Source organism: Typopeltis vanoorti, chromosome 16 (genome assembly GCF_054136105.1).
Source record: "Typopeltis vanoorti isolate ZY-2024b chromosome 16, IOZ_Tvanoo_1.0, whole genome shotgun sequence".
NCBI lineage: Eukaryota > Metazoa > Arthropoda > Arachnida > Uropygi > Thelyphonidae > Typopeltis > Typopeltis vanoorti.
This window is the reverse complement of record NC_143564.1, coordinates 99244446-99268940: the sequence shown is the minus strand read 5'-3', so window position 1 is coordinate 99268940 and position 24495 is coordinate 99244446. Positions and strand designations below refer to the sequence as shown.

The 24495-nt window shown below is 34.7% G+C and overlaps 1 protein-coding gene across 1 annotated transcript in view; it reads right to left on the bottom strand.

Moving 5' to 3' along the window:
- LOC150098215 (uncharacterized) overlaps positions 1 to 24495 on the bottom strand; it is a 286790-nt gene that overhangs the window by 192902 nt on the left and 69393 nt on the right. The gene's annotated exons all lie outside the window — the stretch shown is intronic.

The following is a 24495-nucleotide window of genomic DNA, read 5'->3' as shown; positions in this document are numbered from 1 at the left end:
TTAAAAAAAAATAAAGGCTAAAAAATAAATGCTGGGATTTATTGTGCTTTTCAGCATTTCTCATTAATGCATAAACTATTAATTAACATAAGAACAAAACAGAAGTCAATGTTTTCTACAGCAGCAATAATAATCTAAAAAAAGAGATATATTTTAACCAGAGATATATTTCACTTGATTCAAATTAAACACTCAAATGAAATTTTCCACATCAAATTAAAAAAAAAAAAAAAAGTAATATACCTGCAGATTAGAAAACTGCAGAGGATTTAGGTCTTTTGGAGGAAATTCAGTTTAGTTCTCCCAAGCAACAATGTTCTATGATGATGGTAACACATTAGAAGAGAATTAGAGCCTAATTCAGGAGAAGTGGCAATACTAAATACATATAGTGAGTTTTATTTCAAACAATAGCTATGAAAATAAATGAATTTCGATAGCTATGAGGAACATTTAAATAATTTTGGCAGAACCAAGATGACGATCTTTGTCATCTGGGTTCTGTGAAAATTTTTCTATAATTTAAAAAAACAAACTGAAAAATATGCATAATATAAAGGTGGAGGGTTTTTGTGTGTGCATGTATGTCAAATCGGATTTGCATAATTTGTAGACACTTGTAAATAAACAAAAAAAAAAAATGCAATTAAGATGGAAATGTTTTACAAATTTAATTTTAAAATATTCCAAATTAGAAATAAGTAACCAAGTATAGAAATTACTGAGATAATCACAAAATGGTACAATTTATATCATGTATTCTTAAACAACAATATCACTGATTACCTAACAACCAGACCCATGAAAGAAGACTTGATCATCCAGGAAAGCACAAGTACCTTGCTTACTGGGGCTTGACATAACAATTGTGATATTTGGTTTTTGTTTCTTTTTTTTTTCACATTTGCAAATTCCATGATTCATCAGTATGCCTAACACACTAACTAGGTTACTATTGCACCTCTATTTGAGGATAGAGGAGCAAGGCAATTCTGCAGGCCAGCAACTAAATAACTCATAGGACTGAATAAGAGTCTTCCCAATTAGCAAGGAATCTTCCAGTTTCTCTTTGCCAGATCATGCCTAAAGAGAGAGTCTGAATAATAAAGCAGTGTGGAAGGGGAGGGAGGGTACAGTCTGAAAGCCATCTAGAAACAGGAGACTAGATACTTCCTATATGGGATCATCTTAACGAGGGTCATGTTCATACTACAATCCCTGTTCTAAAATTAACTGATATCAACAGCCTCAAAGATGCTATGAAAAAATACAGTAACACTGCAGACCAGAAAAATGTACATATACATATATATATATATATATATATATATATATATATATATAACATTTCTACAACCAACTCACCAATATTCATGGTTTTCATTTAAACATAAACAATGTGAATCACTGTTTAGTCATCCAAACTCAACTTATTATTTTTAATGGAAATTCAAGCTACTACTTTGGAAATAAGGGTGGTATGTGTATTTGTCAGATCTGACACTATATATATTAGAGAATATTCTCTTTTTAATCTGCTCAGGCACAAAATTTCCATGCAAAATTTTTAGAGCATTCATTTTCTGATTTCTCCACCTGTCTTTATCCTTGAAATTTAGATAATCACCCTGACAACACTGATTATCTATCAGTAATGCTTGATTTTCTGCAGGCTAAATATTATACAGCAAAATCAACACTGGGAACTTCAATGTTCACAACTCAAACTGGCTCCCCGATACCAATGATCAAGTTGTCCAGGATGTGGAGAAATTTGTTATTACAAAAGCCTAACACAAAATGTCCAATTAACCACTAGAATAATCCTCACTAACCTGCCAAAATATTTTCTTAAACAAGTTCTACCTCCAAATATACTAAACTATCAGTTCTCCATAACTATGATAACCATGTTTAAGTTTCTTTTGCTACAGAATGTTCTTCACCTAGTCAGTCCATCTTATGTTCTCTGGCATTTATATTGATGTCAAATGAGTAGACTGTTCCTCATTTCCATGATGTGATTACTGTTTCCATTCTCATGCAAATACCTGTTGTGACTGAATTACAGAAATAATTCCAATTAAAATGAAGGCCTTCTCATTCCACTCAAATCCTCAATCTCCATCTAAGTCATGAGTTCTCTACCAAGTTTTCTATGGCAGTCAAAGAAAATATTTCAGCATATCACAAACCCAAGATAAAAATGCAGAATACCAATCGGTAACATCACTGAAACATAAGACTGCAGAGTATATTTTTTTTCTCCTAACTTATGCAAAGGTGACTGCAGTAAATTACTCCAAATGCCAAGAACTGCTTACTTCATGCCCCCTTTCTAACATCAGAAAGAAATCAGAAGTATACTGGATAGCTTGTGTGCCAACAAGTCTTCTGTTCCTGATGATATCCCTATAAATGTGGTCAGAAAATTTTGAAAAATTATGGAGATAACTACCATGTTTGAGTAAAACTTTAGTTTAATATAAACCAAAATCAACACTCGACGTTTTGATCTTTATATGAAGATCATCTTCTAGAGCATATACACTATATACAGAGAAACAAGATGCACTACAATCTACATGGTTTGCTAAAGTTACTGACCAACCGTTACAACAATTATTGGCCTGACCTCTGGTGTGAAAAAAAAAAAAAAAAAACACCTTGGCTACATCAACACTAGAGTCCTGTTATTATTATCTACTGGTTACAAATGTACATTAGGCTGGAGAGCAACATGTTTATATATATATATATATTAAAAACATAATTATACATAAAAATTTCAATCAATTGATATGGAATGGTTTCCAATACTAGCTGAAGGTTGCTTAAGGTCCTAAAGTATGCTGGGTACTAAGTATTAAGTAGGGTGAATATGTGCCATCCAGATTCTTGGAATTTTCATGCTGCCATTATTGTTGATATTAGGGTGGTTAATCAGAATTTCACAGGCTTCTTTAAATTTTCTTTCATACCAGAATTTGTATGGTGTAGAGAACGGGTACTTTTCCAATCAATTTGGTGTAAGGTCTTGAGAGCGTGGTATGAGAGGCCTGCTTTACCAAAATTGTTATATTTAATGTGTCTTTTGTGTTCTTTTTTCCTTATAGGGATTGTACGTCCAGTTTCACCAATATAAGGTAAGTTACAGGTGCAGTAGATGCAGTCAACTCCAGGATGTGCTGCCAATGGGAGGAGAGGATCCTTAGAGGAGTTGAATAGTTTTTTAATTTTGTAGGTGGTTTAAAGGTGGCACTGAGATTATAATGGTGTAGGATTCGGTTGATTTTTTCTGATAGCCCTTGAATGTATGGGATGGCTATGGTTTTACTGTAATCTAAATTCTTTTTTGATGAAGTTTAATGAAGGATTTTATTAATAGCATTTTTGTTGTAGCCATTATTTAAAAATGTGTTGCTAATAATTTTTAATTCTTGTTTAAGAGCTTGCTGATTAGAGCAAATTGTTGTAGCTCTGTTTTTAAGGGTGTTAATAACTCTATATTTTTGTGATGGGTGGTGGTATGATTTAGTATGTGTGTATTGGCTAGTATGTGTCGGTTTGCGGTAGACTGTGAAGGATAGATTGCCTGAAGGAAGATGTATGACCAGTGTATCCAGGAACAGGAGTGAGTTCTGATTTTCAATTTCGATAGTAAATTGAATGCGTTAATGTTGTTTGTTCAGGTGGCTAAGGAATGTGTCTAATGTTTGTCACCCGTGTGGCCAGATAACGAAAACATCATCAACGTATCTAAGTCACACTGTAGGTTTTAGAGTGAAGGAATCAAGAGCACTTTGCTCAGAGGCTTCCATTTAAAAGTTAGCAATGGGGGGGGGGTAAGGGTGAGCCTATGGTCGTACCGTCTTTTTGTAGGTAAAATTTATTTTGCTACACGAAGTAACCGGAGTGTAGTACGTGGACAAAGAGGGACGTAATGTCGGGCAGAAATTTGTTCTGTAGGAGAAGAATTGTGTCATTGATTGGGACATTTATGAAAAGGGCAGAAACGTCAAAACTGACTAACAGATCATCTTTGCTGAGTGTTATGTTTCTAATTTTGTTTATAAATTGTTGTGTGTTCTTTATACTTTTTTCACAGAGGTCAGGTCAATAATTGTTGTAACGGTTAGTCAGTAACTTTAGCAAACCATGCAGATTGTAGTGCAGCTTGTTTCTCTGTATATAGTGTATATGCTCCAGAAGATGATCTTGATGTAAAGATCAAAACATCGAGTGTTGATTTTGGTTTATATTAAACTAAAGTTTTACTCAAACATGGTAGTTGTCTCTATAATTTTCAAAAATGTATTCTGATCACCGTGTAAGCCTAAAAGAAAGGAAACCTGTGTTCTGAATTAAACTTTATATCATTCATCTTTTGAATCTTATATATTCATCTGGGATGTAAACAAGATTATATTTAACCCATAAATAATAAATTACACAATAACCACAGTAATTAACTTTAATGAAATGAAATAAATAAATAAATGAAATGTAATAACATTCCAAGTTCTTTCACAATTACCAGGCTTAAATTTCCATTTCCTTGCCATTCTTCTGTGATACAAGGATAAATGAACTTCAATGATATATATATAAGTTCATTTCTGTCTTATTTTGTATCTCAACACACTGATCTCCACACAAGATTGCATATAACATTCATAACCTCCTCAGCTCATAAGAAACTGGATGCCTTTTCTAGAGATCAACTTTAAGCCTTTTTCTACTCCAGACATTGCTTCTTACCTCTGCAATCATTAAAAGTATTTAAATCCCAAATCTGTCCAACTTTGGGACAAAGCTCAAAAATTTGGGGCAGAGTATGAAAAACTTCCCTAAAAATGCTTGATGCTATCTGAAAAATGGCAATCCAGTCCATCACCAGTTCCACTCCCTCACAGATTCACTCTGATAACATTTTCGTACATTGTTTCTGACTTACTCCTCTTCTCTGAAGGCTATTTTCACAGGAAATGTGCTGCTAAACTAATAATTCTTATTCTTCCACTTTCTTCTGAAATTGTATAAACAAAATCAGCTCCTGTCAACACCCATTTATTCTAGCTTCAAACCTACTGAACCAAGTCTTAAAAAATGCAATAAATGAACTAAGAACCATGTACGATTCAGACATCACAAGTAATTTGTTTTGCATAATTTTAACATATAAAGTGGTCCAAGTGAAACCAAACTTGACTGGAAAAGATTTCAAATACTAAATTTCATCAGGTCAGAGCTGTATCATCAATGTCATTTTGAATCATTTTGCCAGTGTAAACATTTCGAAACCAACTGAAACCAAGATGAGATATGTGCAAACAATGTAAATGCCATAATTTTATTAATTACATCCATTTCAACAAATTTTGACACCTGCAAATAGTTAATTAGATTGAATTAAAATTGAGATGACTCATTAGCACAGAGTTTCCCAAACTGTGTTCTGCGAAAAGTGAATAAGTTCTCATGAAAATTTATCAAATCTAATATGAGCCTGGGAATTGTTTTAAATGCTGCGACAAGTTCAAACATGTTTGAAAATAAGGTGCTCCTCACTGTGCATGTGGATTGTGCTAATAAGGCTAGCACAAGCTGGCCTTGACTCAGCTGCTGGCTGACAGCCTCCCACGGTTGTCGACACCTCCGAGCGCAAGTGAAGTACAGAGATATCTATTCTAGGATGAGCAGTCATAAGCAAGGTCAATGCAATGCACTGTGGCCTGGCATACCTGTAGTGTGCACCATCACATTTTTGTGATGCGATACAGCCTGCTTCGGCAATAGTGTGCACTTAGCTTTACATTAAATACGAGACCGATGATACTCGACTCTAACCAAAGTGTTCCTTTAAAATTTCGAAATTTGTGAAGTGTTCAGTCATAGGAAAAATTTGGGAAACACTGCATTAGCATATAAGCAATCTGAATACTGAATTTCAATAAAATCTATCTAGCCAGAACCAAAAAGTAAGATGTATAAAGACAACAAATTTAATAGGTGATTACACATTATATAAAATCAAACTGATTATAGATACCAGATTCAACTGTTGTAATAATGAATCATGTTGCCTAGAATTATGATCAAAAGCAAAAGGGCTCTAACACTAGTGCCCATGTATTATAGTGGTGGTGATGATAGCATCTACTATTATCACTGCAACATGTCAGGACTGGCAGGCCATGCTTTAGACATGCATGGTCTAAATTAAATATCAAAAACAAGATTACATATCAAAAAATGTGATATACTGAAGTTGCTACAAGTCAGACTATTTTCAGGTTAGCAACATCAATGAAACACTCTCCCAACTTCAAGTATGAGTACATTTATCTAAATTTTGGAAGGGAGTCATTTCAAAATCAACTCTAACCCAACATGTATCAAATCAATGTTAGAGGTCTTTTGTCCAGTACAATTTGAAATGTTTTCTTTTTTTTCCTATACTTATCATTGCTTGTATATCATAACTCAAACCAATGACATTTAGTTTATGTTCTGAGATGGTGGTTTAAAAACAAAGTGAAATATTAGCCAGTTAGTAATTTATTGTTTTGGTGTATATATATAAAAACACACCAACTGTTTTTATGATCGTCTCCAATCATTCGGAGACAATCAAATAATGTGTACTATCTATTAATTATGATAGTAACATCTCAACTAGTATCCAAGTTCTCAATTAACAAAACTCTTAAACCATGTATACTGTAAGTCAGTGACTACACTTATTGCCAGGATCATTAGGATTAAAATTTGACTTGCTGTAACTGGTGTCTGCCACTTTTATTTTACAGAAGTATTCTAAAGGACACAGCATGCCATTTTGAAGAGTTCACTCTGTTAAAAATAAAAAAGTAACATAATAGCATAATCTTCATCAGCTCCTCCTCTTCCATCTACAAGGAGTTTACAGTGCATGGGGAAATATGACTCCTTTACATACACTTTCACATAACCACACTTGAACTGATTTTTTTCAATTTTAGAGCATACACAATTTGTTTAACTAATCTTCAGAAAACGAAATCTTCTTATAATGAAACTGGCAAATGTTTGATTTTTGTTCCAAATTACAGGGCGATTCATATGGAACTGAACCCAAAATTCTGTTATAGACCAGAAATAGTGACAGCAGAGATTCATCTTAAAGCACTTCATGCTGAGCCATTAAGTAAAGTCTTCTGGAACTCTTTTATCAATTCATTCTTTTGAAATTTAGAATGAAAACTTTGGGTTGTTCTATATGAATCACTCTGTAACATGATACAGTAAGTGAAATGCCTACTGACTGATTAATGGAAACTCTTCAAATTGCAACCAGCATGTTGTTCATTCCAATTCTGCATTGTTCAGTCTGGTGTATGCATGTTAATGATTGCAAATGTTTAATGTCAGTTCTCAAAGTTTGCAAGAAAATTTAAAACAATCTAAAATATCTAACCCAGCAATATGTCAAGAAAACAGAACCATGGAAATTAATAAAAAGGTATAATTAACAACAGATCTGTTCAGTGATTTTATTATTATTCACTTCTGTAGCATGCTTTTTTCATTTAGTCAGAAAGTAAATTATATTTCAAAATAATATTCTTGTTTATAAAAGCAAGAACCTGAACCCAGCCGATGTTATCTTCATGTCAAGTGCCTCAGTATCCCACAACACACTACTGCATTTCAGACATGTATATTGTTATAGATTACGGCAATGGTTCACTACCAGACCAGTACCAACCTTTACTGAGGTCTTATTTATTCATGCAAGCCTATGCTAAATCAATGCAGAAATCATTCTCCATACATAAATAGAAAAACAATGTATCACTATATTAAAATACTGTGGATTAGAGACAGATTTTAGCAAGTGTTTTTTTTTTTTTTTTTTTTTTTTTACTTATTCAGAAGGTAAAGCCAAGTGAAAGCAAACACTTGTCACTTGTAGATAAGTAGTCTAGTCCTCACAACTAAACTATTTATCTATGGATGGTGTTGACTTCACATCACTTGCTTCAGTATCCCATAAAGAATAAAAACAAAAATATATAGTTCCTTATCAACCGTAATTTATTTTATGACCAAGTGAAAAAAATAGAACTTGACATTGTCAGCATCCAGGAATGCATTAGCAGAGCTAATCTCAGGTGGTATGGTCACTTAAATAGAATGGGAGAGGAAAGATTAGCAAAACAAGTGTTCTCTGCCAGGTTGGCAGGAAAACGACCCAGAGGAAGACCAAGATATAGGTGGATTGATACGGTACAAAGTGCCTTAGACGATAGAATATAAGATCTGATAATGTTGGAGTCTTGACAAGTAACAGACTGATTTGGAGGAAAATTGTAGATAGGAAGTTAGTAATGATGTAATTTTTTCATGTAGTACTGTCATATCCTGTACACCCCTTGAGGGTACATGGCAGGAATTTGATGATGATGATGATGTGAAAAAAAAAAAAAACTTGTATAACATCAGCTAGTTTGCTATAAAATTTTATGCAGTGTGCTGTGTTATACGGGACTAAAAACAACAAAAAAAAAAAATGCAGGAGATGTGTTCCACAGGCTAACAAAAATATGCCATTTTATTTTCATAACTATGAAAAACTAAATTTTTTTTATTAAAAATACTAAGAGCTGATAATTTAAAACAATTCTTAAAATAAATCAGCAATTGCCTAAGATTTTATTTACAGTTGTTTTCCAATATACCAGTAACACATTTATATTTACACTATTTTATTTACATTATTGGTGCTCGTGGCTGTAATATTTGTAGAAATGGAAGATTCTGCAGCAACAGCAGTTCTAATTTTCTGTTCATTTTTCTTTATGGTTGAAATTTAAGAAATTTAAAACACAGAAATTATTCCAATATGGTTCTTAAGGACAAGTTTAGTAATAACACTCAGATAAAAAAACATAAATGATCAAATAAAAACTAATAAAATTCTACAAAAACCTTAAGTCACAATTTTTAATGTTCTCAAAGATGCTAAGGGAATTCCCCCCCCCCTCTTTTTTTGCATTAACAGTTAGTAAGCCAACAGTGGAGATTCACAAAAATGAGATGTTGAAAATTACATCCAACACAATAGCAGTATTTTTCCTAAAATACCATGTTATGTGAGGTTTGCTACAATTCTCTAACTGTGATGGAGCAAAACAGTATTGTAGAAGTACCATGTTCTAGGAGGATTGCCTGTATTTTTATTTTATTTTTTCTATTTTATTTATTTATTATTATTATTATTATTTTTTTTTTTTTTGCTACTCATCCACCAACTGCCACACAAAATCGTTTCCCATACTCACATTACCTATGTACAGGGATGTATCCCTGTATCTATCTGACAGATTCCACTCACCAACTTATATTTCAATCATATCATGTCTCCTTATCTATCAAGCTGTGCACAGACCACACTTCCTCCTGCTTGTACTCAACATTTCCGAGTCCCTAAGACACCCTTAGTTATTTGCCTCTGCAGTCTTTCCTATATTTCCTTATCACCAATACAGCCAGATGACCAAATCTGCACACAGAAATCCAAATGAGGCCTGATTAGTGTCCTATACAGTGGAACTATCACCTCCTTATCTGTACTTGTTAGGGTTCATCACATTATAGTAGCAATTTTCTGGGTAACCCAATATAATAAACCTCATTCCATCTTCTCTGGTCAAGTCCATAATTTTACACTTTGCCACAACAATCAAGTAGCATTCCTATTCTCCAGCCTAAATCACCAGCCAATTCAAATCTTCATGCAACAACATCAGAACTTCCTGACATTGCTCTTCTTAATGTAGCATCATTAACACAATTGAATATTTTAAGGAAAATATTCAGGTGAAATATATCACCGATATGTAACTTTAACAACAATTGTCCCAGAACAGAACCTGATGGTGAAAGTTTTTTTCCACTTGGTTAGACTATAATAAATTTAGTTTAATTCTTTATCCAAGTGTAAGCAAACAAAGTTTGCACCTCAAGTATCTTCACGACTGAGGCAACTCGTGGTAAAGGTGGACCAAGTTCTCATCACTCCTTGTCTTAATATCTCCCATAATGCAAAGCACATCTCCTTGTGGACATGTATAATGCTATGCATTAAGGGATGCATTATGGGAGATACCAAGACAAGGAGTGATAACAGTTTGGTCCACCTTTACCACGAGTTGCCTCAGTCCTGAAGATACCTCAGGCACAAACTTTGTTTGCTTATATTTGGATAAAAGATTAAACTAAATTTATTATAATCTCACCAAGTGGGAAAAAACTTTCAACATCTTTCTCTAAATCCAGAGTAATTTAATAATAAGGTGAGACACCTTTTGGCAACTCGTATAGGTAAATATGACTTCTCCATTGTTTTCACCTTAGTATCGCCACCTCTGGGTCTGGCTCCCACTAATGAGACCTCAATAAAAGTCAAAACCAGTCTGGGTAGTGGCCCTTCCCTTAATGCATAGCATTATACATGTCTGCAAGGAGATGTGCTTTGCATTATGGGAGATACTAAGACAAGGAGTGATTAGAACTTAGTCCACTTTTACCACAAGTTGCCTCAGTCCTGAAGATACTTCAGGTGCAAACTTTGTTTGCTTACACTTGGATAAAGGATTAAACTAAATTTATTATTAGAACCTGATGGTAGCCCACTTGTCATCTTTCTTTTTCAGGACACTGCACTGAAATGGACGTGAAATTTTTGTGAATATCTTTAGGTCATAGATAAATTTCATTGTCCACACCACCACCAGACTGCTTACTGAAAGCTTGAAATGGCAAAAAGTGTGATGTTTTTGGTCTATAAGCAATTTTTCAGAGTACCTAACCCTCAGCACACAAATAGTATTAATATTAATGTACTAGGCTAACAGCCTTTTGTGGGTGAGATTGACATAAAAAAAAAAAAAGTCATTTCTAAATGGAAGCTCCACTCCTACCTTTTTGAAAGCATCTGGCTCAATTTCCCTATATACAGATGCAAAAATTTTCAAGGTATACAAAAATGTTCATGTATTTTGTGATGTTCTCATCAAATAAAATGTAGTTCCAATAACTGAATTATAAAAATGAAAAGTTAACATATAAAAATTAATAATTTATATATAAAAAAGAATATACCTTAATATAGCTGATTACTTAGTAATCACTCATTTTAAAAATGTGCCACCTTTCAAATTAACCCTGATGGCATTTCTGAATTGCAATATGCAACGTCTTTGTCTTCAAGATATTTATCTCCATTAGGATAAATTACTATCACTACTACTACTGGCCTCCTCCATGGAATCCGAGAACTCCATGGTAGAGGTCATCTAATGTTTTTCTATCTATTGAAATATTAAATGAATTTATTTGTATTGCTGTTAATGCAAATAAATTAATTTAATATTTCATAGAGGGCTTACAATTCATTTCATAATTGCAACAGACAAGCCAAAATATGTACTTCAAAAACAAGTAGGAAAGAGCAGTTTTATTTTAAAATAAACATATAAATACTTACAGTAAAACCCCAAAGTTACGCGGTAGGTGGGACCAACAAAAAGCGTGCAAGTCGAATTTGCGTAACTCGGGGTATAATTTTGCATGTAATTTATATATATATACAAACATACAATTGGGACCAAAGGTTTACAAAAACACCTATATTTTTTAAGAAATATAATCATAATTGTAGTTTTTCATACATAAAAAAAAGAAAGTTATTTCGATGTCAATGTTTTCATAAAATCTAATAGATTCGTCTGACAGCATAATGTCTTTTTCTTGTCACGTAAAATTTCTTCATTGCAAGCTAATGATTTTTTAATTCCTTGCCTTGTGGCTACAATTCGTTCCTCATTAGAATCTATGTCCTCCAAAATCTGTAAACTTTTCTTTTATGATTGTTCTTACTGTGGATTCCTGTAGATCGAACTTCTTTGCTAGCTCACAAATTTTCATTCTGCCTTCAAAATCCTTAATAATGTGGAGTTTTGTTTCCAAAGTCAATGTTTTTCTTTTCTTGCTAGCTGTAGAAGAATCGGACTTGCTTCTTTTGGATGACATTATTATTTTTTATGTGATAAAATTTTTATCAAGAACATAATAATAAACAATTGCAAGGTTTGTAGACTATAAAAATCATGTATGAATGGAGACTGCGCGAAACACATCAGTGCTTGTTCACAGCATGTGCGACACTGGCAAATGCGGCCAGCATCTGAAAGATACGACTAGTGGTGAGGCGTGAAGCGAGACGGGAATACGTACATATAAGAAACCGCATAACTCCGGATTTGTGTAAGTCAGGGTAGCGTAAGTCAGGGTATGACTGTAAATACAAAGAGAGAAAGAAAGAGAGATAGAGAGATGAGCAATGCCGACTGAAGTACAAAATAAGAGTACTTTAAAATGTTTTATATGATTATTATGCTTTCGTTTTGAAAGAAAGTTAACAAAAAAACAAAACAATTAAGAAGACTCGTATTCTTCCTTGTCTATTATTCGAATATGATATTGAAATCATATTACTGGAATATATTTAAACAATGCTATCTAGTCAAATAACCAAAAAGTAACATAGACGGGATTTGCTTCATCGGATATTCTGATGAAGCAAATATTTGTAAAACTGAATAAGAGAGAGAGCAACTCATTAACTGTTATATAATTTAATCGAAATTATTGATTAAATAAAAATATGAAATACAAAACCTCTCTCTCGCTGCTGCCAATATTCTTAAAATTAATATTTTCAAAATGTAACTTGCATGGTGAAAGAAAAGAAAGGAATGGAATAGAAAATGAATACAAAGTGTTGAAACCAGTGGTCGATATAACATTGTTAGGGGTCGATTCGGGCTCAGAGGCTGATAGAAAAATGCAAGACATCATTGTACGGGAAATATTTAATTCGGTTAACTTGGATTACCTCCATCCTGAATGACAACGCAATTAAGAGTGAATCAAGGGAATGACATTAAATAGGACCTGTACGATGGAGCAAAGTCATGAAAATAGTTACAGAGGCTAATCAAGTAGGCCAAAATGACGTATTTACCAATAAATGGATTTTAGTGGTTCCTGCCAGGCCGGCGCGGTGGGAGCGAGACTGAATACGTGTAAGTAAGTAAATAAGAACCGTGCATGTTGATCCAGGGATGCAGCATCGTGATTTTTGGATTTCTGTATGATATATAGATGTAAGTGTTCTTCATTTTGTGAAATATCAAGTTAAGACTTTGATTTGATATTCTATAAAATTTCTGCTGGCAGGTCTTTAGACCTGTGGGGTTTCTAATAGCACTCATACGCAAATAAATCGATATGAGCGTGCCTGATCTAGATGTAATCACTGATTTGCTCGATAAAGAGCTGGCTCTTGTGCTTGTTAATAAACTCCAAAAGAAGTTCAAGCTGACATGGCCTACTAGTATGATCGACCCTGACATCATTATCGAGTCACTCGATAAACGGCTAGCACTCACTTTTATTAAAAAGCTTCTCAAGAAATTTGAATGGGATTGGCCCGGCTACTTAAACCTATATTCTTCACCTAAAGTCGACGTTGAGGAAAATGAAGACTCTCCTCAAATGGAGGAAAAACTCAATCTAGTTGTCTCCACCTCTAATCCTTCTGATCAAGATGAGATCCATGCTCGTAAGAAGAGAAATACTCTTGCTGCTAAGCCAATAAATGATGTTGGTATGGACGAGGATGTTCCCATTTCAGATCCCTCTGCCTCCCCCAATGAAAAGGTGCCACCAATTATCCTAAGGGAAAAGCAAAGATGTACAACACTAAGAACCATCATGGCTAACTTACAAATAAGTTATGGATCTGCTAAAAATGTAGACGAGGGCATAAAAATTCAGCCCGCCATGGTGGCTGATTACAGAAATCTTACAAAGGAGCGGGATGCAAGACGAACACAATATCACATATTTTCACTTGCCTCCGAAAAAAATCTGAAAGTGGTCCTATAAGGAGTCTCCGAGGATATTGACATGGATGATATAGTTACTGACCTCAACTTATAGGATCTACCTCCCATAAAGGTCACTAGAATGTTTAGATCAAGTAAGACATCTATGCCTTTAGTCTTAGTAGAAATTCATAATATTTACAAAGACATATACAATCTAAAATCAATCTGTGGACTCAAAATCACCCGAGAACCATTGAGAAAGAAAGCATCTTCTGGGCAGTGCCACAAATGCCAAAAATTTGGCCATGCCCAGAAGCTATGCAAAGCTCAGTTCAGTTGCCTAAAATGTGGTGAGAATCACCCCACAAACACCTGCGACAAGCCAAAATCTACCTCAGCTAAGTGCGCTAATTGTGGGGGTCCTCACCCTGCTAATTATAGAGGGTGTATACCATCCCAAAAACAGATGGAAAGATTCAAATAATCAATCTACCTCGTCATCTAGTGCGAGAGTTGCTGAAGCTCAGGCTCCTCAGTCCTCCAAGAGTGAGAACATGACAGCAGGTGCTCGCCCATCATTAACTGAGCCCCTTAAGAAAATGAATCTTCAACATCAAGCGAGAACATATGCTGATATGGCCCGCTCCAAACAGATAGTACAAATCCAGAACTTGACTAATCCACATTCAAATCTATCAGCTATTATTACGTCTTCTCTTGCAAACATGCTACAGGATTTCAGCAACTCAAATCCATCACTAAGTATTACAAAAAGATTCTTACAACAAACTCAATCCATATTATCTGCACTCTCTGATGCATAGGAAAAAAATCGCCCCAGATTCGCTTGGAATGCCAACGGTATCAAAAATAAAGTTTTAGAAATCCAGGAATTCAATAATAGATACAATCCAGATATATTTCTAATCAATGAAACTCACCTGAGGCCTGCTGACACCCTAAAAATAAAAGGGTATCAGATTTACAGAAACTACAGACTTGGGTATAGAGGTGGAGGTACAGCCACCCTTATCAAAAACTATATCAACCATCATTCAATAACCAACCTTACAACCACCAACCTCGAAATGACAGGAATTAATGTCCTCACAAACTAAATTGGAAACCTTAAAATTTTTCCTGCTTACAACAGCCCTCCATTAAACACATTATTGACCTCAGATCTGGATGCCATCCTTGGAGTAAAAGGACCGGTCGTCATCGCTGGAGACGTCAATGCAAAACATCCTGCTTGGAACAGTAAATCTACCAATAAAAATCGCATCCTTTCCAGCTACACAGGATCAAATTATGCTGTTGTGGCTGGACCTACCGAACCAACTCATCTCAGTACGTTTGGCACTGCTGACATCCTATATATAGCTATCCTGCAAGACATTAAACTACAGTACAGTCTTAAATCACTAAACGAGCCATCATCGGATCACAACCCAATTCTACTGCAATTGGGAGAACAAGAATGCCTGTCTTCTCCCTCTCATTCAGGCATATCGTGGGAGAGATTGTCTAAAGCACTTAGGGATCAAATTGGAACTGCCCTCACATATACACACCAGAAGATGTGGAATTTGCAGTGACTAGCCTCATCCAACAGATTAAGTCTGCTATAATGGTTGAAACTTTCCACAAACCTGTTCCCAGGCTTGGTCGTTTGCCTGAGGATAATATGGACCTGATCAGCGAGAAGAACAGAGCTAGGAAGAGATTTCTTAACACTCGCACTCCTCGGGACAAAACAGTGCTTAATAGATTGAATGGAGCAGTAAGAGATGCACTTAAAACTCATAGAAACCAAGTTTGAGATAAAAAGTTAGTCTCTATCTCACCTACTGATCATCTATCTGGGGGATTACTGAGAAACATCAAAAATAAAAACAGATCCCTCCTCCCCATAATTTCAAACCAGGGCCTAGTCCACACAGATGCAGATAAGGCAGAAGCCATACTAAAGAATCTAGAGAAGCAGTGCAAACCTACTTATAACTTAGATTTTAATCACTTATACAAAATCCACAGACAGGTCAGGCATGCATTAAATCTCCCAAATACCAGTGCTGACCATATTGCACCTGCACCACCTGCTGAATTATATGATATTATTAAAAAACTTAAGAACAATAAAGCTCCTGGACCAGACGGCATCTCAAACAGGGTGATCAAGCTGCTGCCTCGAAAAGCTGTAGTGCACCTGACCAGTATAATAAATGCAATTTTAAGATTTCACTATTTTCCTTCCACCTGGAAACTGGCTGATGTAATCCCTATACATAAGCCCGACAAGGACTCACACCTACCACAAAATTATCGTCCAATCAGTCTCATCTCCAATCTGGGTAAAGTTGCAGAGAAGGTCATCCTCTCATGACTCCAAACCTCAGTAAATGACCTAAACATCCTCCCTAAAGAACAGTTTGGTTTTCGGCAACACCATAGTACAACTCAGCAAATCCACAGAATTGTTGAATGCATCACCACCAGCTACAACTGGCGCCAGTGCACAGGAGCCGTTTTCCTAGACTTATCCAAAGCATTTGACAAAATCTGGCATTTTGGACTCCTGTACAAACTTATCTCATCCAGTACCTCACTAAAAATGGTTCATCTAATCCATTCATATCTTCAGAATAGATCACTACAAGTCAAAATCAAGTTCTACATCATCCCAGGGCCATATCTTTGCTGGAGTGCTGCAGGGATCTCTACTGGCTCCATTGCTGTTTTCTGTATACATGTCAGACATCCCACACAATCCGATGTCTTCCATTTTGGCCCTCTATGAGGAAGAGCTAGCACTTATCAAGAATGATAACATCATGAGGGTTGATGAATCGTGGGACAAATTGAAATCTGTCTTCATAGAGAAATGTACCAATACCTTATGTCCTAATAGAACAGTAAAAAAGAAAGATTGGATGACTGATGAAATTCTTTCTCTCATGGATCAATGCAGATCATATAAAAATCATAATCCAACAAAATATACAGAGGTTCAGAAAATTATTAAACACAAGATAAAAAAAGCAAAAGAAATCTGGATGAATGAAAAATGTAAAGAAATAGAAATTCTACAGGAAAAACATGACAATTTTAATCTACACAAAAAGATGAAAGAGACCTCAGGTATATATAAGAAAAAAACAATTCTGTATCCTTTGAAACAAAAAGGGAAAAATTATATCCAAAAAGGATGACAAAATACAAGAATGGGTGAAATATATAGAAGAACTCTTTACTGATGACAGACAGAACCCAGAAAATACTTATGAACATATGGAAGGTCCATGCATTCTAAAATCAGAGGTAGAATGTGCATTGAACTCAGCTAAAAATGGTAAAGCCCTAGGACCAGATAGAATACCGGCAGAAATAGTAAAGTTATTAGAAGGTGACAACATTAACATATTAGTAAAGCTATTTAATAAGATCTATGATACAGGCATAATCCCTCAAGACTGGTTACAGTCGACCTTCATCATGCTACCTAAAAAAGTAAATGCAAAAACTTGTAATGACTATAGAATGATCAGCCTAATGAGTCACGTTCTCAAAATGTGAAGACACCATCAGTGATACCCAATTCGACTTTAGAAACGGCTTGGGAACAAGAGAGGCCCTTTTCTGTTCTCAGATCTTATTTCAAAAATGTATTGACCAAAACAAGGTAATATTCATTTGCTTCATCGACTTCGAGAAAGCATTTGACAAAGTCCAACATGCTAAAATGATTGCACTATTAAAAAGAATTGTATTAGATGGTAAAGACATCAGGATCATTGAAAACTTATATTGGAACCAAAAGGCATCTGTTCAAGTTGATGACATTATTACAGACTCCATTAACATCAAACGAGGAGTAAGGCAAGGATGTGTACTGTCACCTCTTCTTTTTAACATCTACTCAGAAGCCATATTTCAAAAAGTCTTGGAAGGAAGAAAGGAAGGGATTAGTGTAAATGGTGAAATTATCAGTAACATCCGATATGCCGATGATACATCTCTTCTGGCTGACAATATTCAGGATCTTCAAAATCTTTTGGAACTAATAAATGCAGAGAGTGAAAAAATGGGATTAAAAATAAATATCACCAAAACTAAATTTATGGTCATAAGTAAGAAACCAATTCTTAATTTAGCACTTTCTTTAAATAGGAAACAAAGAGAAAGAGTGGCAAAGTTTAAATATCTCGGATGCTGGTTAAATGAAGATTGCAATCCAGAAATGGAAATAAAAGTTAGAATTGAAATGGCAAGAAAAAATTTTCTCTTGATGAAATCAACACTGTGTAACCGCAGTTTAAACTTAGAGCATGCATGGTTAAATGCTATGTATGGTCTGTACTGCTGTACGGTGCAGAAACTTGGACCTTGAAGACAACATCAATAAAAAGGCTTGAAGCCTTTGAGATGTGGTTATACAGACGAATGTTAAAAATCCCATGGACAGCAAAAACGTCCAATCAGGAAGTACTGAAACAAATGGGGAAATCACGTGAACTTTTAGATACCATAAAAAGAAGGAAAACTGCATATCTTGGTCACCTACTTCGTAATGAAAAATATAAGATACTTCAATTGATTATAAAAGGGAAGATAAATGGAAGAAGAGGACAAGGAAGACGAAGAAAATCTTGACTGGCAGATATCAGACAGTGGACTGGTATGAACTCTGAGAGACTGCTCAGAATAGCTGATAATCGCTCAAAATTTGCCAAGGTGGCCGTCGACCTCCGATAGGAGATGGCACTCAAAGAAGAAGATGAGGACGATATAGCAATACTAACCAGATCTCTCAGACCCCATTTCATTATCAGAAAGCTTCGAGAAAACCTTCTAAAGCTGGAGGGTTGGTTCTCCAAATGGAGATTATAAGTCAACCCCCCAGAAAAGCTCAGCCGGTCTTTTCTCAAAAAGGCCAATGTCTCCTGCAGGAGATGTGTTACTATTCAATACTAAAATTCCCTGGCAGACAGAAACAAATTACTTGGGTGTAATTCTCAACAAAAAGCTATCGTTCAACCAACACATCGAGTCTACGTGCGCAAAGGCAGCTAAAGCCATAGCTCAGATCTATCCGCTAATTAACAGAAATAGCAAGCTCAGCAACAGAATCAAAAAAATTGCAGCTATACCAGATGACGATTCATCCTATAATCACCTATGCCTCTCCAGCCTGGAGCCACACCTCTAATACTAACTTTATCAAGATACGAGTGCAGAACAAGTGCTTGAGAATGATTCTGAACGCCCTGTGGTATGTTAGAAACAATCAACTTCATAGAGATATAAATATTCCCTATATTTTCTCTTTTCTACAATCCTTAGCATCCAAGTTTTTCCTAAAGACGTCCACACACCCCAACGATTTGGTTCAGCAAGCTGCAGCATACGAGGCAACGGACATATTCAAATACAGAAGACCAAAAGCTATATTAGCCTCCTATAGCGATGCATAATCTCCATACCCATTCAGGGCGAGCAAACTGCTCATAAATTTTACCCTCACTGTAACCACAACTGATAGCAGGGAATATGAAAAGCATCTTGCTTCACCCCTAAAGACATAAATGTCAATTGTTGATCCTAGTCTCATTTTTGCACATCGACATACAAGTGAGCATTAATGTTCTAAAATTCATCAACATACATATTATAATTCAATTGTTATCCATTCAGGAGCTAAACTTCTCTATGTTGAAGAGTTCAGCAGGGCTGGTAGTAATACCAGTGATATTACAGGTGATAGAAATAGTAGTAGTAGTAAAAGTAATATAATAATATATACTATATTATACATACAATAAACACTGTAACTATAAAATAAACAATCTAAAAACTGACATAAGCCTCTTTTTTGCTTGTCCTATTATAATTACGTAATAGTAAAATAGAGGGGGTCGATAATCAAAGAAGTTTGGCGACCCCTTGCTTAAACCAATAAAAAAAGTATCAAATTTAAAAGCAAACACATCCACTTTTGAAGTAGCAAGTACTGCCATCTATCAGCGAGATGCCAAACTATTCGGTTGCTATGGGTTTACATATGAAATTTTGTAATACCACAATAAAAATTAGTCACATTTGTATTAAAATGAAGTTTGGGATTGTGCACATCAGTAACAAAGCGTGACTGATAACACGAAATTACAGGAAATAAGAAAACTGGCGGCATCTGTTGGAGAAAGAACAAACGCAATTAATAGTGGAGAGACGCATTAAATAGGCGAAACTGGGGTGGCTTGCATAGGGGTATGAATAGTGACATCCCATGTATAACCAAGAGGTCCACGCAGGTGCTAGCTAATAATAAATTAATAATTTTCAATTTTTGAATAGGATCAGAATACACAATTAGATAGAAAACACAGTTAGACAGAAAAGTGAATCCAATATTACACTGCTGATTAAAATGTTATGTGGACTTTGGAATTCTCTTTCGAGGTACATGTCAAAGCGAAATTAAAATATTTTCTTAGAGATTTTTTTTTTCCAGATTCGTAACTTATTGCCTAAGACCTTTTAAAAATCATAAAAATTTTCAACTAATTATTGGAAATAATCTGTGACAATAAAAAAAAAAAAAAAAACCAGTGCTTTTGCAATAACATTTTTATATAGTGATATCATAACGCACGGCCAGAATTACTAAACCTAAAACTGATTTAACTCATGTATTATAGTTGCTCTGTAACATAATTACTGTATTTCGTGTAATTTCGAATTATTTTGCAAACCGTTATCATTAAAAATGGCTTGGTTACTCCCAGAACCGAGAAGGTTCGGGGAAAAAAAAAATTGGTAAAAATCCTGAATATCAAATTTTTAATATCAGCACGGTATGGTACAGATGCAGACAGATAGACAAAACGAATCCAAGCTCGTTCACATTTTGTGAAACGCACCTAAAAATTGTGGAATACGATCAGAACGTAAATACTTTACTGATTTTCATGATTTGAAAATTTCAACGTTGATATTATTCATAATTACTGAAGTCAAATCTAAAATGAATACTTTCTGTTAATTTAATTATGACATAGAAAGGACAAGTCTCGAAAACCTGAAAATGGCTACAGTAGTCCCGAAAACCTGATGTTAAAAATAATAATAATAAAACTAACTTATATTACAATACACTGATATCCACTGGAGGAAGGGGGGGGGGGGGAAGTCGCATGTAAGAATGAATAAAACTTATTTGTCGATATACCGGCGTACAAGACGACTGGTAGTCGTCTTGTACATGGCGCTGCTCAAAATTTCTTTTAAAAATGTTTATTATTTGTGTTATACTCGCCTTATAACTTATAAGACGACTATAAATTGTACGCTTACTGTTCATCGCATTTTACACATTACATTTTCTTTAATTTAATATAATATCGGCATAGAAATCACAGCAGGCAGAGCCGGCGCTAGAGTATTTGCCGTCCGCATGGAATGTCTATCTAAGCGCCCCTGTAACGATTCGGAAGTGTGTGGTTCTTTTACGATAATAAAAATTTAAATTATTTGAAATTTCTTAAATAAATTTTGACAGAACCGCCACACGTGGGTTCGCTAAATGTAACGAACCTGGAGTGTTGACTAGGCAAAATAATCGTTAAAAACCCGAATATTCAAAAAATTCTCAAAAGTTAAAGCAAATTTTGATAAAGCCATTTCACTTTAATCGTTGAATATAATGATACAGGGATTATAGCCTTCTCACCAACCCGAATCGCTAACAAAATTAAAATGAATTTTAATTTAAGTTAAAATTTATTTTGAACTAAAGTTTAAAAAATTCTTGCATTTTACAAGTTACTAAATTCTTAGTAATTCCTAGCGGCGCATAAGCAACGTACGAAACCACTATATTCAATATTTAGCCAAAATGAATTTGAACGATGGGGGGGGGGGGTAAACTGGCTATTTTTTTATGAACTGGATGCTTCGAATAGCATTTCGCACTTAAAATTAGATTTGAGACTTTACCAGATTATTCGGATTTGACGCTTCAAACTCTGCAAGTTGCGTCGTGATGAACAAAAGTGACAGTTAATGACATGCAACCTACAATTGAAGTTATGTTGAGTCGGGTTTTGACTAATGATTCTTGCAATAAGTTGTCAGTTACTATCTGCAATATCTACTATCTTGAGTAAGAGTTACAGCCATGACTATTTAACATTCCATGGTCGTGATATAATCTAAGTCAGCGCTTCCCAAACTGTGGGCTCTTGGGCGACCGTTAGTTTTTTTGAGGGGGACGTGAAATAATGAAAGGAAATCTAAAATGTTTTAAATCTTAAAAGAAACGTATTTAATTTTTATTATTTATTATTTCTTTTTTGTTATTTTTGATATTTTAATGGAAAAAATCACACATTGGTGTTGGCTCACAAATTTTGCTTCCTGAGTATTTCGTCACTTAATTTGTAATAACTTCAGCTGTATCTGAAGTTATTGCACAACTTCAGATACAGCTGTTACTGCAACCGGGGGCACGCCAAGGGTATTTGCAGCTCGGGTGCAAACTTTTATCGGTCGCCCCTAATACTGCATTGTATAGTCCAAATTAGATATTAGCCACATAAAATGCCGTCCTATCAATGTTGCAGCACGGGTGCGGTGCACCCCTTGCACCCTCGGGTTGGCGTGGCCGTGACCGCAACAATCGTATTTCCATTAGTTATACTGGTGAGTTGTAGAGATTTTAGCGTTAATAATACAATAACTGTTCAAGATGCGCCAAATAAATAGCATCTCCGCTCTCCAGCCAAGTGAAATGGCTGTGAGACCGAATTCCATTGTGGACATGAACACATGGGAACAGCTCTAAGTAGTGAGGGAAGAGGAGGGGGAAAATTAATTATTTCGCCCGACACGAAATCCTTCTAACTATAAGCTTGAAAAGTTACTCATTCTCTAAGGTTCGGTCTCCGGATCCTTAGTCCATCCACAGTATTAATACATTACTGTTCACACATCCTTTCGTGAATTTATATTAAACAAAATAACAATAATAACAACAAGGATTCTCTTCAAATATCATAAAATAACGAGATAAGTTGTGGTAAAGGCCAAGAAAATTCCTCAGAACCCGATATTTTAACACGTCTGAAATGAGTGTTTTATCAGTCTTTTCAGAAACACGTTTTGATCAAAAGAATAACAGACTTTCAATGAACTCCTTGGGTGCGTTTTTTGTTTCTTCCACCTTACAATAAAGGATTTCGGATATGTTGATTATGGCAATGATCTCTTAAGACAGAAATAAAATTTATATTAAATAAATCAAAAATAAAACTTATAAAAAAATTACGGAATCAATGATCATTTTAACAGGAAGAGGAGTGTCGCCAGTAATTGAAAACTCTGGGCTTCCTGACATGAATGACAGAGCTGAAAGGTTATTTAATTTTGGTGAGAAAAATGATCTGATAATAGCAAATAGCTTCTTTCAACAACCAAAAAGACGACTACCTGTAAAAACCCAAATGGTAAAACTTGAAACTAGATTGATTATATAATGATCAAAAAAAAAATTTCGAAATTGTATTGTGATAAAAACGTACCCGGATGTAGACATAGACTGAGACCACATTCCAGATGTTTCAAAATTAAAAGTAAGATTAAAAAAACACTAAGAGCAGAAATAAAGAACCTTATCTGGTTTTGTTATTATCTGAGAATGACTCAGTTAAAAATAAGTACGCAACAAAAATTAAAGATTATTTTGAACACATTAAAGAGTTATTTACAACATGAAATGGAAACTGATAACAAACTGAAAATAGAATAAGAATGGAAAATTTTTAAGGAGACTATTAAAAACGCTGCCTATGACTGTATCAGCAAGAAGACAAGATTAGAAGAAAACCATGAATGAATGAAAGTATATTAAATGTGTTCAGTACAAGGAAAGCAAAAAAAAAACCAGAATATAAACCTTTAAATATAATCAGAAAAGCATACACAGAGGCCAAATAAACATGGCTTAATAATAAATGCAAAGAAATAGAATACTACAAGTAAAAGAACAAACTCGAAAAGTACACCAAAATAAATAAATAAATAAATAAAAGGACGAACTCTTAAGAAAGTGAATAATCCTCAACTTTTCAATCAAGACCAACGATGACAAAAATGTTATTTGAAACAAATAAGAAAAGATAGATTTAATATATTTCAGAACTTTTCAGAGATGAAAGCAGGAAATGAACTCAATATGGTATTCATACTTCTTTCAAGATATCGGCTAAAAGCCTGTTTCAGCATCCTAAGGACTATATTCTAGGTCTTCCAATGTCTCGTTTCCCCTGTCCAGAGTGGATTAATCAGAAACAAACAAGAGGGGACATCTTCAATATCAAAACAATACTAGAAAGAAACTTGGAAATTACAATAAAGTATTTGAAAGTGTTTACCATAAAAAATTAATAGAAACATTAATAAGGAAAATAATAATAGACGGGAATAATATAAGACGGATATTCTAAATATACTGGAACCAAACTGCAAACATAGAAACCAAAAATGTATTGTCAGAAAC